The 23,552-nt window shown below is 47.2% G+C and overlaps 1 pseudogene; it reads left to right on the top strand.

The window, feature by feature from the left end:
• The window catches only part of LOC138498096 (zinc finger protein 850-like), a 371,655-nt pseudogene that overhangs the window by 8,354 nt on the left and 339,749 nt on the right, over positions 1-23,552 (top strand).

The raw sequence follows: 23,552 nt of genomic DNA, 5'->3' as shown, positions 1-23,552 counted from the left end.
ACCTGGAGACACTTATCCATGAGTTTTCCGAAATTGATGATAAAACCGAGAAAGCACTCTTAGCCCATGGTTGCTTGCTTTGCCACCACATCTGCAGCCCCCCTCATGAGGAAAGGCCATCCACCACCCCAATTAATGAGTTATCCAGTATCCATTAAAAGGTTGACTTTAATTTGTTTTAAGAAGATTTGGTTTAAGACCATGCTTCAAAAAGTACTGAGAGTATTCTAAACTCTGTTGTAGCCAACCCTGGTGTCAAATAAATCACCTCGATACCCACGATCATATCCAAGGCCTTCTGCACTTCCTTTGACAAGCCCCTCTTAACAATAAAATAGAAAAGTGGTATTGACTGATCCCACGGCCCTCCCATTTCAGCTCTACACATGTCTTGCATTTTAAGAATAAATCTAGCTGGGTCCTCATCATCACCCATAGTATACTGCATCAGGGACTGTAGATTGGGTATCTGGGATGGCCCTCCGTAGTGCATCCCATACCTGTGCTCTTACTCCATTGAACGCTGCTCCATCATGTGCATCTTCCCCAGGGTTACTCCCGGGTATCCGGCCTTAACCCATATATCCCCAGCCTGGTCCCCAATTATAGCAACCATCAAGCTATTAAAATTCCCTATTGCCAGTGGCACCCCTGCTGCTTGCTTTTTCTAATTCATATATCCACTTGCTTGCCACTGCTGTAAGCTGCGGGAGGGCCTTAATTACATTATTCATATCCATTTGGGGCAAGGGGACATACTGTGTCCTCCCTGCCCCCTTATGTGGGTCATCTGCATGAGGGTCATCTGCATCTTTGCCCTACTTCCTACACCCTCCTTCACAACTCCTCTTCTCCTCTTTACCAACGCCATGCGGCCGGCCGTGTTCCTCAACCTGTCCCCGGCCCACAGACATTCTACTTGAGGGGTATTCTCACCTGCCTCTTCACCCCTTCTCCTCCTTTGCTCTGACCCTCCGCAAATGTATCATTGTCCTATTCCTCCACATTCTCTCCAAACACTGTATTTTCCTCTCCCAAGATTATCCACCCACCCGGGATTCTTCCTTTCTCAAGACCTACATGTCTTATTTCTTCAATGTCCATTCTAAGCAGCACTTCCCCTGATTTCCATTCTCCCGACACTTTTCTCCATGCCCCTATTTCCCTTACTGCTCTTGGGGATGTCTATAATCCTTCTTAGTTCTGTTAGCAAACCTGTCAGTCTATCCTCGAACTCCCTTGACCTGTAACCCACTGATGCCAGTACTTCAGGCGGGTGAATATACAGAGGTGGGGGAGCGGTAGCCAGCATTGTTGCTGGTGCTGTAGAGGACCCTACCACAGCAGAAGGGGTCCCTATTGCAATGGGTACATAGCTTGGATTGGTGCACCCTTCTCCGGGATATGCTGTCAAGGGATATAATCCCCCACACACCAATGGCACAACGCCCTCTCCTTCTCGCTTCCTGCACTTTCCATCTTTGTCTCTCTGCCTCTACTCCATTCCCTTGATCTTCTGCGTCTTCAAACATACGCCAGAGATCTAAATTTTATTTTCTATTCTGTAGCTGCTTTCCCTTATATTTTGCTAATAAAAATGTGGACATGTGTTCCAAGATGATGCTGCTGTTGTGTGAGCCCTACCCTGGCCATGTGCAGAGCATCCCCCCCCATGTCTCTGTAATCCACTGCTTATATTTTTCCACCCTGTCATGATACAGTGGCAGGGTTTATACATATGTTCTATTGCTGTTCCAGCCCCCCATGCTAGTGGTATCTATCGCTTACTGGCCCTGCAAAGTCGCACAAAGGCACCACGCACGCTGCCGCTTGCTTATAACAACAAACACAAAGAAAATCAGCTTCAACCTTTTTCTATCCCCCTTCCTTACACACATACACCACTCCACAAAACCATCCAATAACATACCATACCACACCGCGATGCACACGCTTACCGCCCCTTTTAGGGCCTACTCTTTATTCAATACAACAAAAATACAATAAAATAAGCTAACAGGACGACCACTACTTCCAGGCCTATTATGAGACCACTGGTTTTATTTTTGTATTCCTCCTCTAAATAATATAATTTCTTGTGGTTCCACCTTTCCTCCCCTTCCGAGGAGGGGCTCCCTGCCTTACCTTTGCCTTACCGAGCACTCTCTTCATAGTACACATTTTAATCACAAATAACTCTGACCTCATCCATGTCACATCGATGACCTCGCTCTCCATGTACTCAGGCCTTTCACACTTCCCCCATGCATCTGTCCACAATTTGTTTTCTCTTACAAGAGTCTACTCACGTGTGGCTCACCCAAACTCCTCAACAGGGTTCCAACACCGCCCTGCACTCTCCTCAGAGCCACGCCGCACTTCAAAGAACAGAGAGACTTCTCTTAAAATGGCTCCTGCTAAACCGCTCGGAAGATGTGTTTTTTCGGGACCGGTCTCTGTAGGTAGACACAGCTCCTTCTGGAGAAGCGACATGGAAGCCTCTGCAGGTACCAGGGCACTGGGATCACGTCGAAGGTCATCAATTGAAGGCACGCTCACACCAGAGAGAATACAACCCACTAGGGAAGAAAGGCCCAAGTCGATCTTGTAAGGATAATACGTTTTAATCTCACATGCAGATGACAGCAAAAGCAAAGAACTCTGCTGCTAAGAACGTTCTACTGAAAGGTAGTACAAGCAGAATCTTATAAAGCAACACACCTATATAACGCAATTAAGTAGGGTAAAATACTGCACAGCGGTTGGTGTGTGCCTATACAGAATCTCCCGACCCCATAAGGGATGTCAGGCTTTTGGTTCCAGCCCAGCCCAGACCGTCCGTCTTCCATCGCGTGGGTGCTACGGTGAGCATCTTCTTCTCACGTCGAAGGTCAGAAAACATATTATACTCCTACCATACAACTATTTTATCACTCATACTGTGCAATTGGCAGGTCTTAAGACGAGCACAAAGGAGGTTCTGGGGCACTCTAACATTCACACATACACATTTCACTCACTCCCATCCGTCTCCAAGCTCTCCACCCTCGTTTTGACCTATAATGTACCCCTCCCAGCACCTCACAACATAAAGCACACAATTGTCGCTTAATGATGTGCCCTGTCCGTCCTCTTTGAACATTTCAGGACTTGTTACTTTGGGGGTTGGTGGTCAACGGGCACCTGGTGCCATGGAATTCAGGGATCTTAAGGTTTAGTCAGTTATGTGGGCTATAACTTTTGGTCGCCTGAGGAAGGGCTGGGTCATGCTTTAGCCAGTGTGAGATAACATGCACACCAGGTGCCAGTCTGTGATCACGGCCTTGTAAGACACATTCCTCCCGAACATCTTTGCAACACTATTAGAACAATGAAGAGGCGTTGTGGTGATTGGGGGTGTGGGCTGTCCTCAGCGGAGCTCGGCATGGCTGGAGATTTCTCTTGACTTGTGATTTTAGGCCTAGTGCATGCATTTCTGCATCTACTATGTGGCTGTTCCTTCTACCTATAATTACTAATATCTACACAAAATAGCAATGCTTCTTGCGCCTTATGCTGTTCTATGTGGATCGAATACATTTGGTTATATTGGAATATGGTCCTGTAAAACTGGGAGGTGTCCGCCCCCCCCCTGGCCCATCATAGTGCTTTGAATGCTCGCCTCACTCTAAAGCGGCTAGGGGGTGTGGGATCGGGCTGTCCCCTTCCCAGCACAACTGAGTGGCGCTTTAAGTCAAGTGTTGCTGTCGCTTTTGCTGCATGGTGCTTTCTTTTCTTTTCTCTTTTTCACTAGGCGCACGTCGCAATTGTTTTTTTGTGTATTTGTCCACCCTGACTACTGAGCACGCATTGCCATTTCCTTCTATGCCAGGTTTCCACATCCTGTGACACAGGACTCGGAGCCGGATGGCCATTCTGGCCAGATCACACCAACACCAAGCAGGAGCAGCTTGTATTGCCTTGTCCGGAAGCTCAAGATGACCATAACTACAGGCTAGCCAAGGTAAGTGCAAATGCTTACATTCACAGCGATTTGGCAATATGACATTTCTATCATATTACAGTGATATCATAACCATATTTGTCTTCGTGTACTGACGAACCGTGCTTAATGCCAGTTCCTGTTTTGTCAAGGGATAAAAGGTTGTGTACCATCACTTTCTGTGATTCCACTTGGGGGCAGGGTCAAATGACATCACTTCCTGTGATATTATCACAGGTCAACGTTCATGCGATGTCACTTCCGCTAACCTAATCATTTCGGTGAAATGACATCCCTTTACACGAAATATAGTAAAGTGCTCACACAAATATATAAATCCTTATAGAAATATGCTATGCAAAATGTTTACAATTGTCTCATTACTCCCCCGCCTTGAATGGAAGACTACAAATACCAGAATGCAATTTACCAGAAGGCACAAAATGGCCTATGTATTTTGAAAATGCACTTCAAGACTTAGGGCCTCATTACGAGTATGGAGATAGCCATGCCGCTTTTAGCGGCATGGCTACCCCCATACCGGGTACCGGTCCAGGTTCCTTAAATGGGGAAATACCAGGCCATTCCGACCTTGGAGGGCCCGGTATTTCCCCATTCAAGGAACCCGGACCTGGTACATCCCCCATTCTCATTTGAGCCCACATAGGGCTCAATGAGAATGGGGAGGATGCTAACAACGGGCCCGTTAATGACGGGGCCGTTGTTAGCATTCTGGTCTGCTCACGGGACCCACTAAGGATGCCTGGTTTTACCAGACGTCCTTAGCGGGTCCAACGAACAGACCTCATAATGAGGTGGTAGAGGGTTAACGGTACCGGCAACCCTCTACCGCCTTCCTCGTAATGAGGCCCTTAGACTCCTAATAAAAGCTAATGTGTGAAAAGCTTACCTGTTTGTATTTCAATGTTTGAAAAGGACATGCTACATTAATGTGAGGCAAATGCCACATTCTACCTAAAATATATTTTTTGTTGATGTGTTGAATATGAACATGTGAAAATAAGGCAGATAGTTTTAAACTGTTTTGTGTGTGCAGTTGTCCTGGAGGAGGGCATAGATTTGTCAGCTCACTGGTGCTTTGTGTGTGCAGTTGTCCTGGAGGAGGGCATAGATTTAGGCAGCTCACTGGTGCTTTGTGTGTGCAGTTGTCCTGGAGGAGGGCATAGATTTAGGCAGCTCACTGGTGCTTTGTGTGTGCAGTTGTCCTGGAGGAGGGCATAGATTTAGGCAGCTCACTGGTGCTTTGTGTGTGCAGTTGTCCTGGAGGAGGGCATAGATTTAGGCAGCTCACTGGTGCTTTGTGTGCGCAGTTGTCCTGGAGGAGGGCATAGATTTAGGCAGCTCACTGGTGCTTTGTGTGTGCATTCAAAATAAAAATGTCCATTTGAACTTCTTAACAAGGAAACGTCACCATCGTCTTGTCCAAAACAACGGTCACTTTGATGCACCATCGCTTGTAAATAACTCCCACTTTGGAGGCTCCCCTTTAAGAAAGGAAGTGATTAGCAGCATGCCTGCATCATCTAGTGGGCTGCTGAGAGGGGCGGCATTTGTTTGGGGAGCGTTGCAGCAGAATGTTGAGAGGTAACATGTTGCCTCACTAGGACAACAAAAAAAGGGAGCCCCATAATTGGGAGCAGCACGACCCCTTTTGAAAACATAAATTGAAATGCTGGAGGCAGGCATCTGGTGCCTGCAGGCCCCCCATGACCACGAGCACACGTATCCTTCTTTTGTATATATGGAGATGGGGAACAGTTTTGCAAGCTGTAACAAGGTGTGGCAAAAGGCTGCTCCACTGTCAGGCTTCATTGCAGCTTGGAATCCTGTTGGTTTTCATGCAGATAAAAAAGACTGAAATATGCACTTTACACTTGAGCCGAGCATGTGTGTCGCAGGAGGGAGCGAGCTTGGTTCCCAGGGGCAGTGGGCTCCTTCCTTTGGTGGGACTTAATGGAGGCCCTCAGCCCGTGCCGCGCCTGGCTCTCACACCTCTAGTAATGAGCACTCGAGGGAATGCTTCGTACACTCTCATATACAAAATACAGATTTGAATTAGAAGAAAAAGTAATAAAGAAACATTGCAGCCATTATGGACACTATACACAATACACTTAAAATGCAGAGAGTAATGAATGAATAAGCAGCTATCTCTGCTATTGCCTCTATGCCTACTCTGGACTAAGATAGGTCAACCTTCTTAAAGATAGCCTAGTCACCTCCAAAACTGCTTTACCAGGCCTTGCTTGGCTTTCCTTATAGAAGCATCTGCCCTTCAGTATCTCAGTGCCTTTCTCAATGTGATATCAATAATGGGCAAAACCTTCCGTACACATGATCTGTTATCGGCAGTGTGAAAAACCTGAGGGCCTTTCCCTTCCCACTTCTGTGGGCTCCTCTAAACTGGTGGCCAGGGGAGGCCCATCGCTTTTGGATCCCGACCATGGGGGCGGACTAGCGAGGGAGGATCACCTGGGTAGAGGGTCCTATGGAATTGGGGAGGGAATACCCAAAAGCAAGACATGGTATCCCCCCTTTTTCAAATAGATCCCCTACCCGACATTCCCTCAGCCTGCATGGATTACGGTTTACCTGTTGCCCACTTAGAACAGAGAAACTACATTCAGAGGCACTCTACTATTTTCATGAATGTCCCACTAACGAGGTCAGGCGAAGTCAAGCAATGGGCGAAGATTGTATCCACCTGAGACCTTTTAATACTACACAGGTGTAGAAAAAAGGAGTAGCGGCAACACACAGAATGAACGAGTTGGACCCCAGGAAGGAACCAGAATCAGAGAACGAGCTAACAGGCAAGTTGGAAAGCCTGAGCACACAGAGATCTGCTGTCAGAGAACGGAACGCTGAGACCCTGTGCTTTGAGAAGGGTAGAAAAAGTGTGACAAGGGAGCCGTGTATCTAAAGCGCCAGAAGGGGATTGCGTGGTATGCTAACCTCTGAAGAGAAGTCCTTGAAAAGGTGCTTGTTCACCTGAGCCAGCGTGGCAGCCCAGGAGTGTCTGAGAGGCAGTTTAGGAGCCCCTGACCTCTACACGACATAACCACAAAAGCTAGGCTGAAGTAATCACAACTGGTGAGTTCAAAGTGAGATCGGAGCCTGGTTGGTGAAAGATGCGAAGCGTGAAAGATAATTTGTTGCAAGAGAAGGACAACCGTAGGATGAGAGACACACTGAAGAGAAAGCTTCAATTGTCCATTGTGAATTGTAATGTGTAAATTATAATTGTGAAAGCGAAGGAAACAAAGTGTACGTTTACACATTGTTGAAAGACGCTGTTGAAATCGACACACTCTCAAAGTGCAGGGGAGCTGTGCGAAGCTTGAGGTTTGAGCAAATTAGAGAGCATGAGAGGGGAGCTGCGCAAGACTGGAAGAGTTTGCTGAAACCATGAGAAGAAATAACGGTGGAAGTAAAAGTTAAGAGTGCCTGGGGCACAACCCAAATGGATAAAAGTTGAAGAGTTCCAGGGCCATGTCACCCAAAGTGTCAGAATGGTCCTGCACAGGGCTGAGTAAAACTGTACGCTCTCAAAAGTCTCTGATACGAAGATTTGTTGAAACTGTTGGGGAAGGGAACCCCGTTTTTGAACAATAGAACCTAACGTGAAGGGTAATTATTGAACTGTCAAGTTGTTGGAATTGTAAGGGAAGGAAACCCCTATTGAAACCAGAGCAAGAGTCTTGTGAAAAAGAAATATTGTAAACTATGACCTTCCTGAGAGAAGGTGACAAGAAGGGCTTCTAACTCTGTGGAGAAAGAAAGCCCTTAGAAACCTTAAGGAACTTTGTGTGTACTACTTGAACCCAAGAAATGCTGCTGAAACTCAAGTGACTCAGCTTGGGGAAGGGAGCTATGGGACAGCTCCAGTGTCATCCTGATATTATTTTGACTCACTATTTTATTTTGATCCAATCCTGTACACATGAATGTTCTATAAGAAAGTGAGGGCAAGCATAGGTTCAACACAGACATCTTTATTGTTTTGACTGACAGACACTGGGCTACCTTTTGACTTAGTTTAATGGTTGCGACTACTCCCATTTAGAAATAGGGCCAGTTAGAATGTCTAAACCCCTTCTCAAGTTAATAAAGGTTTTTTTTTAAAAACTTTGGTTTTATTGGCATTTTTATCAAACAACATTCCCCCCGCCCCCTTCCCCTCACCCTACCCCAATCCCCCCAGCCCCCACTAGGGTTTCTTCAAAGTGAAACCCCGAATGAGTGCTCTACAAACATGAACAGGTGTTAAGACGTTCACGGAAGGTTCTTCATCTGCGGCTGAGGACTTGGCCGTAAATAGGTCTTTTCATGGTCTGTAAATCAATCACTGTATGCCGGGCAGTGGGCCCCTCACATGCTGTACTTTCAACCCAGACTCTGCATTCCAATCCATTCTATTCCATTCTCTACGGCTCTCCTCCTCATTTCTCGTGACCTGGTAGGCCTTCATGCTTCAGTGTACTTCCTATACTCACGCTTGCCTCACTCCCTCACAGTTTAGTTGAAACGTGCTGGAGTCATCATTAACCATAACAGTAAGTTTATCCATGAGAAACATGTTCTTTCATTTCCTCTGCCAGTCCTCCTTGGAGGGGGGTACCGGGCTCTTCCACTTTTGCGCCAGAGCAACCTTTCCCGCCCTCAGCATTGTTTCCCATATTCTGGGGTTCTGGGATATCTGTATACTTCGAGTCTCTTGGGGGAAGGTCCAGGACGATCGTCAGTGGGTCTTGCGGTAGAGGTTCCCCCGGTGACTTCAGTAATCCATCCTCTCATGCTCTCCAAATATCTGTGAACCTGCGGGCACTGCCACCACATGTGTGCCCTCGTACCCACCAAACCGCAACCTACTCCATGCTTCTTCCGAGAGGACCTCCTCTGCCAATTTATTCCAGTAGTTACGAAACCCTCTCCTTTCCGGTAGGTTAAATGTGTTCAATAATTTGTATATCTTAGATACCATCCCTCGTCTCGAATCTGCTGAGTCCAGCATTTTCTCAAAGGGGGTCATGGATCTCTTGAACTTTTGCCCCCAGGTCTGTGCGCCCAGAATGCCTTTCAGCCTAATATATTCAAATATGGAGATTGTACCCTGTCCCAGAGTCTCCCTCATTTCCCCGTATGTTAGGAATACTCCCTCTTTAAACAATTGGCCCGCCCATTCCATGCCCTTATCCGACCAAACCTGAGCATTTTTGAATCCCTTGTTGCCCAATCCAAGTGGAAGACCCCAAAGTGAAGTGAATGGGCAAGGCCACGTAGTCAAATGGTTGGTTTGGGTCCCCTCTTTCCAAATGGACCACAGCACCCCCAATGTCGGATAATTCCGTAATTTAAAGGTTTTTCATCTTGATTCTTTGTATCTTTTGATACCATGCTGCCTCACAACAGGTAGATGAGCGCTGGAGGAGCTTGAAGCCTGAAATGGTTTACACAATCCAAGCAATATGCCTACAATATCAATCATGAATGCAAATCACCAGTCACTTCATCAAAAAAGCATAAAAGAGATAAAATGCTTCAAAAGGAGTGGATGTCAATTTGGGTTTGAGCATAGTGCCAGCATGTAGCCAATTAAAATTGAGGGTGTGAGCTCTCGTGCCTTGTGTGGAAAAGTAAAACATATTCCCCATACAGCTTAATCAAAATCAATAGTTCTGCTCAAAAGTTCATAGACTCTGGGGACTCCAATGTCTCAGAAAAGCCAAAAATCCAGTTTAGTGGCATTAAAATCCAGCCAGGAATTAGGAGGAACTTTGACCCCTCCCACCTGATCCAATGCTTTCTCTTCCTGCCTTCTGTTTTCTTGCCAGCCTACAGCAACGTCTCCTCTGGCTTCCAAACTCAACTTTTTTTTTATAGACTCTGTTCTCCTAAAGTTAACAACCACTATTAGCATAGCTATCAGACAGAAGCCAAAAGCTGCTCTGAACTCAAAAGCAGCTGATCACCAAAAGGCTGATGAGCTCACTTGTCTAGTATCAGTGATCAGCATCTTTCCTGTAAGTCAAAAAGTTTGTTGAAACTTAAAAGCAAGGCTAACACACCTTTCACCCACGTCCAAAAGCTGGTCGCCACCTAAAAACCCTTGTAGGAAGTTCTGTAGTTTTTCCATAGTTTTGTATTTCTTTCATGTCGCTATCTCGCTTTTATTTACCATTTATCGGAACACTTGGTGCTTGTCCCAGAAAGCCTACATAGCAGTCATAGGGACTGTTTACTCTAAGCGTGCATGGTGTAAACAGTCCATTTCCAGATACATTCTGGTTTCACCATCACCGTCTTGTGGCCAATGCAGGATTTGACTTTTATGGACTTCATTGATTCACGGTGCGTCACCCTTTCTCAACTCTCATGCTGGACTTCCTTTGTATCTTGTACTCATGTTGGCCCTGAATCATGCTGTTCCCATCTTCATTTTGTATCCTGGCTTGCAACATTATGTGTTACTACTGACCTCTGCACTTGTATTCGCTCTCTCCTCTTGCTTCTCCACTCTTTTTGATTGCTTACTCTCTGTTCTCCTCTCCTCCCTTACTTTGTTCTAGGCATTTCCTCTAGCAGAATTGTCCCTGGACCTAGTATGCTAGAAACCTCGTCTGTCTCTTCCCCACTCCCCTTACTTGCCCTTCCCCTCCAGCACTATTTGAAATGCCATCAGGCCTGGTAAAATAGTAGCTTGTTTCGTTCCTCCCCTCCCTTTCTGCGCCCCTCTCCCTCACCTTTTGTTTTTCTTCCGGCTCTACCAGAATTGTCATCAGACCTAGTACGGTAGTCGCCTGACTGTTTCCATTTCCTTCCCACTCTCCCCCTCACTTCCTTATTTATGTCTTAGGTTTTGCACGAGTACGATTGTTAATTTCACATCCTTACTGTTCATGGCCTGTTCCCTCCCTTGCCTTGAAGCGCTTTTAAACACATTGGGCCTCATTACAACCCTGGCGGCCGCGGTATGAACGGTGCAGGTAAGGTACCGGCACCGTTTATACCGGGCCGCCACAATACGAGTTTGCTCGCGGGTGGCGGTATGCACGTCTGGTCATTAACGGGTCCGTTGTTAGCATCCTCCCCATTCCCATTGAGCCCTATGGGGGCTCAACTGGGAATGGGGACGTACCGGGGCCGGATCCCGAAAATGGGAATTACCGGGCCCGCAAAAGTCAGAATGGCCCGGTAATTCCCTTTTTTCGGGACCCAGACCCGGACACGAGTTTGGAGGTAGCCATGCCGGTAATGACGGCATGGCTACCTCCAAACTCGTAATGAGGCCCATTGTGCATAGGCGCTATATAAATAAACTATCATATCAAGGTCACTTGGCGCCTGTCTCATATTTCTTGAATAAACACAGTTCTCGGGTCTTAATTGTGCATTCATGCACATCGCGTGGGCTCATTCCCATGTACAATATTGCTTGCTTTTTAAGCGATGTGTCGACACTATTTTGAACTATGCTCAATTAGTATATACCCCCAGCATTTGCTGAATCCTGGTTTTCTTGAATATACATGACCAGAGTAAGGAGTCGGACAAAGGAGTGTGACATTTCAAGGTTTTATATTTATTGAAATAATAAAGAAAAGCCCTATCTCTCCCCTAGATAACCAAATAATAATTGGAATGCTTGTGGTCAGGGTGGAAGTCCTTCTTACAATGTCAGTCCTCTTTCCAGATCTCCTAACATAGCCCAGCCCCTAACAAAATACATAAACCTAAATAACACCAGGACAATTACTAGTTTTTTTTTTTTGATGGTGTAGTTTATTTGAAAACTTTTTCATCATCTAGTTAAGTTGGATTGACTTCTTCTTTTTTTTTTATTTTTTTTTTTTATTTTAATATTGTTTGTCCAGTTCGAGTATGGAAGATAAAAAGAGAGCAATTGTGTAAGTGTACTTGTTGTTGTGGCCGCTGAGGAGAGCGGTCCATCTTTCTTGCGTACACATTTGTATCGATGAGAGTTGGTAAAAGGCACCAAATTCTTTGCGTTGTGACGCGAGTTCGTTACATTCCATGACGAGGTGGAATATGGTTTCCTCGATTTTTTGGTCTTTGCAGAACCTGCAATAGTTGTCTTCCTGCTTGATCTGTCTTTTTGTAGCTAGGTATGCTTTTGTAGGAAGAATGTTTAGGCGGATTTTTAGAAATGTTGTTCGAATGGTTTGGTCTGGAAAGGTTTGTAGGTAGGCTGGTGGTTCGTGGATTCTCCTGTTGTCTTTTATACAGTGTAGATTCTGTTTGTAGGTATTTTTTTGTTGAATGGTCTTTATCCAGTCATTGTACAGCAGTTTTGTTTTTGCGTGTTGTGGACGAAGTGTAAGTAGTTCTTCTGTGATATTTTCACTAACCATTTCTTTTCTCATTGTGTCTTTCCATTTTTGCAATATTGTCGTGTTGAAGGTGTTTTCTTTATGTCGCAGCATTTGAATTGCTGGAGTTTTCCCGTCTGTCAATATTTTGCGAAAAATGTCTAGTCTTTTCCATTGTACGACTGATTCAATTGATTGAGTTGCCAATTCGTAACGTATTCTTGGCATTGGAAATGTTTGCGGGAGGCGAAGGACTTTGCGCCAGAAAGCCGCTTCATATTTTGTCCAGTTGACTCTCTGAGCGTTCAGCATTGCTTCAGTACCATAGGTGAGAATCGGAATGTACTTGTGTCTGTAGTAGGAGATAATTGGCTTGAAGGAGAATTTGCCGTATTTTCTGTGAAGGAGGCAGCCTTGTCTTGATAGCGTTTGGGATGTTTGTTCGATTTTGTCTAGCCACTGCTCTTCTGATTTAGACTGGTTTATTGTGATCCCAAGGTATTTAAACTCAGTAACATTTTCTATTTCAACATTGTCGATCATAAAGATACGTTGGTTTATTCTTTTTTTTAGTGGTTTGGTGAGAGTCATTGGGCCTCATTACACGGATGGCGGTAGGGATTTACCGGTACCGGTAAAATACCGGTACCAGTAAATCCCTACCGCCTTACTACGAGGTCCCTTTGCGGGTTGGGGGATTTAACGCCTGCTTTTTGCAGGCGTTAAATTCCAACCCGCTAAGGGACCTCGGAGCTAATTACGACACCGCAATTTGCGGTGCCGTAATTAGCGCCTTCCCCATTCCCATAGAGCCCTATGGGGCAGGAATGGGAATGGGGAAGGGCAATGGCGGAAGGGGGATTTACCGCCCCTTCAACCTTGGAATGGGGCGGTAAATCCCCTTTCCGCCAAGGCGGTGCCGGTATTTTACCGGCATGAGCCATGGCGCTAATAGCGCCATGGCTCACCGCCTACCGTGTAATGAGGCCCATTGTCTTTGTTTTTTCCGTATTGATCGTTAATTCATTTTTTTTCATGTACTGGCTTAAGTCTGCCAGTGTTGTTTGTAACCCAGTCGGTGTTTTGTCTAGTAACACGATGTCATCGGCGTATGCCATGACTGGGACTGGGAACGAGTTGATTTTAGGGGGATTGGTTTTGTGTGATTTTAGATGGTCTTCTATATCAGCAGTGAACAAGTTGTAGAGTGTCGCTGCGAGTGGACAGCCTTGTTTGAGTCCGTTTTCTGTTGGTATGGCAGGTGTTGTAGTTCCTTGTCTCGACAATCTAACTTTTATCGTGGTTTTTGAATATAGTAGAATGATCGGTTCTAGGATGTCAGTTGGACAGTTCCATGTTCTAAGTTTCGACCATAGTTTTTCGCGCGAGATTGCGTCAAAAGCCATTTTTAGGTCAATGAATGCTGCGTAAATTGTCGAGTTGGAGTTGATAGCTTCATGTTTAATTACTTGGAGTAATATCAGGTTGAGGTTTGTTCCAACATTGGCCGTAAATCCTGTTTGTCTGGTCGAGAATTTGTTGTTTTTTATGGCCCACGCGGTGAGTTGGTTTAGAAGTACTGTTGCAAATAGTTTTCCTAGCGGATCAAGCAGGGCGATCGGACGGAAGTTTTGAGGGTCTTCTCTAGGGCCTTGTTTATGGATTGGTACGATTACTGCTGTTCTCCAGGAGTTAGGTATTCTATGCAGTTTATTGATCAGGTTTGTAATGTGGCATAGGAGGCTTGCCCAAGCGTTTGGATCTTCCTTGATCATGGCATTAGATAGTCCATCTGGGCCTGGTGCTCTAGAAGTATTGAGTTTGTTAATCAGGCAGATGAAATCTTCAAATTCTGCGTGTACTTTCCATGTTGGGTCTGCTGTAGTCTGTGTATTCTGATGAGCTGTTTCTCGTGGTGCGTAAATGGTGGTAAAGTGCGTTATCCATTTTTCTTGGGTTACATTAGCTATAAGCTTATGCTGTTTTGTTGATTGTCATTGAGTAGGTTCCAAAGTTCTTTTGTATTGTGGGATTTGTGGCTTTTCAGTATTTGTTCAGCATCCGCTTGTTGAATGAGACTTTTTTGTGATTTAGTCCAGTTTCGATGGTTGTTTTTCAGAATTTTGATCTGGTATGAAGTGTCGGGAGCTGGAGTTTTCTTTAGCTGTCGTATTGTTCGGTTTAGGGCTTTTTTCCTTTCGGCAATTTCTTGGTTGTAGGAATGCCTATGGTCTTTCTGCGGGCGATTTTTACTGGTTTGTTGGAATGGGATTAGGATCCATTCATAGTCGATTTTTATATCATTTGCCAGTCTTGCCTGTTGGAATTGTTCCGGTAGTGAGGTTGAGGAAGCTTGCGGGATTCTCAGTCTTGTTGTTGTTCCATTTAGTTCTAATGGAGGAGGTGGTAGTGCTGTCACTGTTTTTTCTAGTGTCGCTTCAGAGTGTGCGGTAAGTTGGTTGTGGTCGCTCCTGTCCGTTAATATCGTCTGTACGTTTGTAACTGATTGGTGAAGGTTTTCAGATAGAAATATATAATCGATGATTGCATGGGACGAACCTCTGCTCCATGTTGGTGTATAGGATTTCGAAGTGTTCCCTTGGCTTAGAAGGAGTAGGTTGCGCGTCGTGGTTTCTTTTATCCATCTCTTTGCATTTGGCGATAATTCTGAGTGCTTTAAGAGGCCACCGTTTTTATCGTATAACTTGATGTTCAGATCGCCACAGATTATTGTTTCTGATAACGGGTATTTAGTTGAGGCCTCATCAATCGAGATGAAAACTAGTTTCTTCTGGTCAAAAGGGGATCAGCCCAGGGGCAACTTCCAGTAGTCTTTAGCAACAGTTCCTCTTCATGGATAAGAGAAAACCAGGATAATGGGCTTCATTACGACCCTAGCACTGACGGAATGAAGGGGGCCGGTACGGGACCGGCCCCTTCATTCCGTCAGGGCCGATTACGAGGTTCCCTTTGCGGGACCTGGATCAGACGTCTGGTAAAACCAGGCGTCTTTTCCGGGACCCGCGAGGGGAAGAGGGAGCTAATAACGGGCCAGATGTAATCTGCCTGTTATTACCCCCCCTCCCCATTCCCATTGAGCCCTGTGGAGGCTCAAATGGGAATGGGGAATGACCCCTGCAAGGAGGAATTATTGGGTCCTCCTATGTCGGAATGACCCGATAAGTCCCCATTGCAGGAACCCGGTAAAGGAGCCCGGTTTGGAGGCAGCCATGGTGCTAATAGCACCATGGCTGCCTCCAAACTCGTAATGAGGCCCAATGCCTCTCTTCTCCTGGTTCAACACCAATTCAAGATTAAGAAACTTCATCTCTTGATCAACTATATCAGCCTCCCGGGTGTGACATGACAACCTTACTTCAGCTTCTGATTCAACAAAGAAAACCAAGCAAATGACTTCCTTCTTCTTTCATTTCCCCCCCAGGCTTCTCTTAGGGTTCCTTTTGAATTTTTACAATTCTTCTTTCTCAGCTCATGAAAGTACGGAGGGAAGTTACTCGCAATATCTTCTTCCCTTTTCATATCTTGGGTATTACCACTGAGATGAGGAAGATCGCTCCTGAGGTAGTCTTCCTCCTTTGCATTTCATAGCAGTACTGAGTCGATGGAAATTACTCCAGAGGCTCTGGTCACTTTTATTATTCTTGAGGCAATTACTGGGATGAGGGAGGTCACTCCAGTTATGTGCTGCATACAGCCCCAAACCACTACCAGGTCTACCAGGTCTCCCGTAGCTTCCATTAACTTAGTGCTGGTCTGGGTATGTTACCGGTTCACCCCAGGGTATTGGGTCATTGCATTTCCCGTGACATTCTTTTGACTTCTTTCTGTTCACCGCTATTTTGCTTTGACTCTGTGGATCATCCGGCCACTCTGTTTCAGCACCTCTCTTGGTTCGAACTTCCTGGGTCTGCCAGGCTCCACACCTGCTGCTCATCTTGTTGTGGCCTTCTTCCATGTTCATATTGTTTTGCTGGGACCTCCCCAGCGGAGTGATATAGTCCTTCATTTGGCTCAACTGTGTAATTGTTATACCTCCTCTGGGCCACATCTTCCCGGTACCTGCTACACTTAAAGGGGGTGCAAGATGGCGTAAGGCCTGCGCCTGGGAGGATGATGCATTGGGGAGAAAGGGTACCCTGGGCTCTGCAGGGTTTCCTGGGGGTGCAAGATGGCGTAAGGCCTGCTCCTGGGAGGGCGGAGGCGAGGGTACCCTGGGCTCTGCAGGGGTTGCTGCGCCTGGGAGGGTGATGCATTGGGAGGCAAGGGTACCCTGGGCTCTGCAGGGGTTGCTGCGCCTGGGAGGGTGATGCATTGGGAGGCCAGGGTATCCTGGCCTCTGCAGGGGTTGCTGCGCCTGGGAGAGCGGATGCAAGGGTACCCTGGGGTCTGCAGGGGTTCCTGGGGGTGGGGGTGCAAGATGGCGAAAGGCCTGCTTCTAGGAGGGCGTATGCAAGGGTAGCCTGGGGTCTGCTGGGGTTCTTGGGGATGGGGTGCAAGAAGGCGTAAGGCCTGCTCCTGGGAGGGCGGAGGCGAGGGTACCCTGGGCTCTGCAGGGGTTGCTGCGCCTGGGAGGGTGATGCATTGGGAGGCAAGGGTACCCTGGCCTCTGCAGGGGTTGCTGCGCCTGGGAGGGTGATGCATTGGGAGGCCAGGGTATCCTGGCCTCTGCAGGGGTTGCTGCGCCTGGGAGGGCGGATGCGAGGGTACCCTGGGGTCTGCTGGGGTTCCTGGGGATGGGGGTGCAAGAAGGCGTAAGGCCTGCTCCTGGGAGGGCGGAGGCGAGGGTACCCTGGGCTCTGCAGGGGTTGCTGCGCCTGGGAGGGTGATGCATTGGGAGGCAAGGGTACCCTGGCCTCTGCAGGGGTTGCTGCGCCTGGGAGGGTGATGCATTGGGAGGCCAGGGTATCCTGGCCTCTGCAGGGGTTGCTGCGCCTGGGAGGGCGGATGCGAGGGTACCGTGGGGTCTGCAGGGGTTCCTGGGGGTGGGGGTGCAAGATGGCGTAAGGCCCGCTCCTGGGAGGGCGGAGGCAAGGGTACCCTGGGGTCTGCAGGGTTTGCTGCGCCTGGGAGGGTGATGCATTGGGAGTCCAGGGTACCCTGGGGTCTGGAAGGCAAGGGTACCCTGGGGTCTGCATGGGTTGCTGCGCCTGGGAGGGGTGATGCATTGGGTAGTAAGGGTACCCTGGGCTCTGCAGGGGTTGCTGCTCCTGGGAGGGTGATGCATTGGGAGGCCAGGGTACCCAGATCTCTGCAGGGGTTGCTGCTCATGGGAGGGTGATGCATTGGGAGGCCAGGGTACCCTGGGGTCTGGAAGGCAAGGGTACCCTGGGGTCTGCATGGGTTGCTGCGCCTGGGAGGGGTGATGCATTGGATAGTAAGGGTATGCTGGGGTCTGCAGGGGTTGGTGGTGGTGTATCTGACAAGGGGTCCCTTAGGACTGGAGGGGGGAGCGCAAGTCCCTAGCAGAGTATATGGTGGGAGGAGAAAGGGGGGGGTCGCATGAGGATGTCAGGGGGGAGATGCTTTGTAGTAGACCCTCCCCATCTTCACGTGTGGATCGGAGGGTGGAGGGCAGTGTGTGTGTGTGGGTGGGTGTGAGGCTGTGGTTGAATCCATGGAGGCAGAGTTGGGGTGGCAGGTGGTCATAAAGTCGGCGAAGCCCGATCAGGATCTTAATGGAGTTGGCCCTTTTGTGATGTCAGAGTGGGTCTGGAAAGGGATTGGTGCTGTGCACTCTGTCCAGGTCATCAGTGGGGGGCGTTTGTTGGTTAAGGGTGTGGGTGAGCTGACCAGGAACAAGGCATTGGATTTGGGAAGTCTTGGGAGACATCCTGTTTCTGTGTCGGAACAGGGCGGTGCAGTGTGTAAGGGAGTGATTTATGGTGTACCTCCTTTGTGTGCATGACAGGGACATTGTGAGTTTGTTGCAGTTGGGAGTTTTGGAGGTGTGACGGTTGGGTAGGAAAGATCCTGATGTGGGTATCATTTCTATGACTGTGGCTATTCGGTTTAGGGGGAGTGAGGTGCCGGAGCATGTGTTTTTGGGGTTTCAGAGGTTTTGGGTGAAGCCTTATGTCCTAGCCCCCCTTAGGTGCTATAAGTGTCAGGAGTATGCTCACGTGGCGCGATCTTGTAGGAAGGAGAGAAGGTGTGGTAAGTGTGGTGTTCCCCATGATATTAAGGATTGTGTCTCTGTATGTACACCGAAGTTTTGTAATTGTGGTGGGGATCATGTTGCTTATTTTAGGGGGTGTGTTGCACAGGTGGAGGCCTGTAAGGTTTTGAGCACTAAGGTGAATCGTAACATCAGCTGCAGCAGTTCAGAAGGTGCGGGCGGAGCAGGTGGATGTGGTGGGTAGTCCTGCTGTAGTGGTGAAGCGACTGGAGGTGGGGGAAGTTCAGTCTTTGGCGGTTGAGAGGGTGATTGAAGGGGGTGTCACTATCAGAATGGCGGATTTGTTGTGCTTTATTATCGCAACTATTAATATGTTGGCAGAGTGTCAGTCAAAATCGGACAGGTTACAGGCGGTGGTGAAGACAGCAAATATGTATTTAAGGATGTACATAGGATGATGAGTGGTGGTGTTTTTGTTCTCCCTTGACGCGCTCTGAAACACCTGGGTACGAGCGCGATACGAATAAAATATCAATATAAAAGTGGACCATAGTTGCAAAATGCAATTCATTCCTTTTGTGGCAGGCTGTTTGAATAGTACCCAATTGAGGGGTGGGAGGTGTTGATCAAATGTATTGCAAATTGTGTACAATTTAAAGGATATTTATTCAGCAACAATGTTAAAAACTACTAGTTGCACAGTGAAGCAACTCATCAAAGTGTCGCACTTGGACTGAAAAAACTCCCACACTAGAATTTTGCATTTTTGCAAAGTTCTTGACTCGCAATGTAATAAAACCTGTTTTATTTGAATAGCAGTGATTTATTGTTATTGGGTAGGAGTTACTTATCTGTGGGGTGTAGTTTGGGAGTGGCGCGCATGCAGAGCGCAGGGGGCGCATAGTAGCGTTTTGCCTGAGCACCAACTGGGCTAGCAACTGTCCTGGGTGGATGGGCTCCTTTTGATCTCCCTGGGACCTCAAATGCTACGTTTTTTAACGTGAAATATGTCTTAAAGAATCATTGGGGAATCATTTGCTGTGGGTGAGAGACCAGCGACTATTCACTCCTCTTTTAGTGAGAAAGTGATCATCTGTTTTGGCCAAGTGTTATTTACGTTGCTTGTTCTTCATAAACCTCCAGTTAATCCTGTCTTCTGTGTATGTGATGGAGGGTGCATTCCTGGGCGGAGAGAGAACGGAAGCTCCTCTTTGGATGTTTCGATTTTATATTGTTATAGGATGTCTTGCATTTGTAGTATTTAATAATGTAATAATGTCTTCCATTTCTAGATCTAAACACAATATTGTGTCATCCTACTCTGCAAAGCGTAAGAAACACAGGCACCAAAAGGTAAATAACTGCTGTAGTTTTTGTCTGCACAGGTTGTTCTATGCTTCTGAGATAGCCGGTCTCCCGCCATGCTTTCCTGTACCCTTCATGTCTCCTTCTCTCCTGTCTTGTCTCCATACCTGCCTCTTCCTGAAACTGGTGTCCAGATCCAGGTTTAGCATCCAGGTCTGTGGCTCAGTGTATTAGTGCATTCTCTGGTAGGATCCATGGTTGTGTGATCTCATAGTCACTAGTTTGAATCCTGCAGGTCCACCCAGCCCTTCATCCATCCAAGATTGACAGAATGAGCCTGTGAGTTTTGTAACAATGAAAATCTGTTACCTTCTGTCTAGGACACCAAAATACATCAGTGTGTGTGTGTGTGGGGGGGAGATGGGTGCACTCTACAAATACACGTAGTATGTTATGTTAATCCTTTCCTCTGTGCCGTCCCATTAAACTCAATTGGTAATTCGCTATTGGACCTGTATGGTGGATCTCAGCACTTTTCTATAGGGAGTGGAGGAGTGGAGTTGTAAAAGTGAGTTAAATAAGCACATTGGTAGCTACACCTAGTGTTGGTTGTCCTCTTTGCTGATCACCTGGGGAGCAAGGGATTAATGGTAAAACCTTAATCGGGAGGGACTGAATGAAACAGAATACCAGATCTGCACTTTAGTGGGTGTTTTTGTGTTTCTAGGCATGAATGAGTGAGCGTTCTGGAGGGGAATTGAGGGCATGCTGTAGAGTCAATGGAACAGATGGTATGGAGTGCAGAGGTATCGCAGACACACTCGCTCCCCTTGCCTGCCCTCCCGCTAGAGGGGCCACAACATGAGGTGATTGAAACAGTCGCCCTTGTGATTGTGAAGGAAGCTGAGTCAAGGACAGTGACATGCCCACTTTCACACGTTTGTTAACTGTTAGCAAGTCAGGTGATCAGTATTGCAGGCTCCTGACATCATCTGCATCCCTTATTTATTAACTTATTGTCGCCAGTTGTGGGATAAAATGACCAAAAGGATGCATTCTCATTCCCCTGTGACGGCCTGTTCCTGTATGCGTTCCCTCTGTTGCTGTTGCTTCTTTGACTAGTCAATCAACTCAAAGGGTCCGGTGCAGGATGATCCTCGTCTCACCGGGGTGGCCGAGACAGATATGGTGCCCGGACCTTCTGGACTTGTCAGCTTCCCCTCCAGTCAAGCTTCCAGCGGCTGCAGATCTTCTTGCCAGAAAAGCAGACCCGATTGTGCACCACAACCCAGGGTTGCTGAACTTGCAGGCCTGGCTCCTGCATCACTAGAGTTTGGTGGATACGATCTTGCGCCGGACTGCAACAATGTGGTTGCCAATGACAGGGCTTAGTCTACACTGAAATGCTACGGCCATAAGTGGAAGATGTTTGCCGTCTGGTGCCGTGCACAGAAGATCGACCCTCTACAAGTTACGGCCCCGCAGGTGCTGCCGTATTTGCTGTCGCTGGCCAAAGCGGGACTGGCTCATGCTTCCATCAAGGTTCATCTGGCATCTATCTCCCACTACACCAGAGCTCCGGGATGGTCATCGTTGTGGTCACGCTGTCTGGTCAAGGAGTTTGTCAAAGGACTTTTCCGTTTGTTCCCGCCAGTGAAGGCCCCGGCGTGGGAACTCAATGTGGTTCTGACTAGGTTCATGTGTCCTCCATGCGAGCCTTTGCATTCAGCACCACTGAAGCTTTTATTGTGGAAGACAGCGTTCCTCATGGCCATCACCTCTGCATGACGAGTGGGAGGAAATAATGCCCTGTCCTGTGAGTCACCTTACTTGACTTTTCACGACATGAAGGTTGTGCTGAGGACGCACCCCTCCTTCATGCCCAAGGTGCCGTCGGACTTTCATCTCAACGAGCCCTTGGTGTTACCTGTGGTTTTTTTCCGACGCCTTTGTCGTTGGCTGAAAGTACTTTGCACTCGCTGGATGTGACTACAGCGCTGAAGTTCTTTGTGGAACGCACAAATAGTTTCCGAAAGACGTCATAAATTTTGTGAACTTTGGCCATGTGAATACTGGGAAGGCCCTCTCCAAGGCTTCCATTTCCAGGTGGCTCTCCGGCTGCATCACTCATTGTCACTGGTTGGCAAAACGACAGTTGCCTGGTTGCCCGAGATCCCATTCGACCAGAGCGATCGCTGCTACTACGGCGTTCCTGTCTGTTGTTCCCCTGCTGGACATCTGCAAGGCTGCTACGTGGAGGTCGATGCACACCTTCACAAGACTCTACTGCATCAACTGGGATTCCAGGGAGGAGTCCAGAGTCGGCCAAGCAGTGCTGCGCAACCTGAAGGTTGTCCCCTGAGGTCAGGTAGAGGCTCCTCCTGCTCCTGAGCAGAGGCTAGAAGCAAAGCTCCCAGTTCTGGTCTAGTGACATATGCCTTTAGGCGGTTGGTGTGAAAGACACTGGGGGCCTCCTTAGGGTTGCCCAAGTCCACCAAATAATAGACCTCTCCAAGTTTTCCCACAACCTTGAAGGGTCCAATCCATTTGTCCTGTAAGGCCCTCTACCTTGTAGGTACCATAACTAGAACTAGCTGGTCTTGATTAAGTTCAACCATGATGGCCTTCTGTCATGCCAATGCTTCACCAGAGCCTGGCCTGCTTTCAAGTTATCAGAAGCTTCTGTCATCATGTGTGTCATTCTCCTTCGGAGACCTAACACATAGTGACTATCACTGGCTTGGGGGAAGGAGCACTCTCGAACCCCTCCTTGATTAGGGCCAATGGACTTCTAACTGGATGACCATAGAGATGCTCAAAAGGGCTGAAGCCAACCCCTTCTTGAGGGACTTCTCTATAAGCAAAGAGAAGGCATGGCACTAGAAGGTCCCACTTTCTTCTAAGAGGTTCTTGATTTCTCATTCCTTCAAAGGAGTTCATTCTGTAACCCTTAACCCAACTATCTTAACCCAACTATCTAAGTTTTTCAAACATTCACACACCCAGGTAGCCCCTCTTAAGGTACTGGGAGGGCTCTGGGATGTAAACATTTTCAAGAGACAATTTCTTAATTTCAAGAGCATGTTTCATTTCCATGTCCCTTAGTTTGATGTCCTGATGTTTGGTTTCAGCTTTGATTTGTAATCTTTTTTGAATTTTAACTCGAGTCTCAATTTCTCAAGAGACACACATTCAGGACTCAGTGATGGACCTTGTGGGGTGCCAGTGGCTAAAGGTTGAGGCAAAGAGGGGCTCAAGTTGGTGAAATCATTTTTGGATCTACACTTCAGCATATCAACTTCAGCCATGTCAGGCGCCATGCACTTAAAGATGTCATCTAGCCGCTGAAGAAAATCCCATCAATCAGATTGGGGATTGAAACATGTTGAGCAGTGTCATAGGAATTGCAATATGATTCACAATTGATGGAGAAAATACCACTATTGTTGACAATCAATGTTTTTCTGTGATTATGTACTGTGCTTTTTTATTATGGTGCTAGGTTCTCACTGAGAGGTGAATTGTCTTGTGATTGTTACATTAATATGATTCATCATTTGGTAAATTAGATGGATATGTAATGTTTTACCATTTGATGGATTTATACATTTTTGCATTTATTAAAATATAGCAATTTGCAAGTGCCTGCAGGTATATTTGTTTTCCTAAGACACCACTAAAAGTAAGGGTTACCAAAGTGTGTTTTCTGTGAATATTACGGTAACATTTCTAAAGTAATGGCTGTTGGATATATTATTCATGTTTGGGCCAAAACACA

Source organism: Ambystoma mexicanum, chromosome 5q, assembly GCF_040938575.1.
Source record: "Ambystoma mexicanum isolate Mex_15411 chromosome 5q, UKY_AmexF1_1, whole genome shotgun sequence".
Taxonomy (NCBI): domain Eukaryota; kingdom Metazoa; phylum Chordata; class Amphibia; order Caudata; family Ambystomatidae; genus Ambystoma; species Ambystoma mexicanum.
The sequence above is the reverse complement of the archived record's forward strand: the minus strand, read 5'-3'. Positions and strand labels throughout refer to the sequence as shown.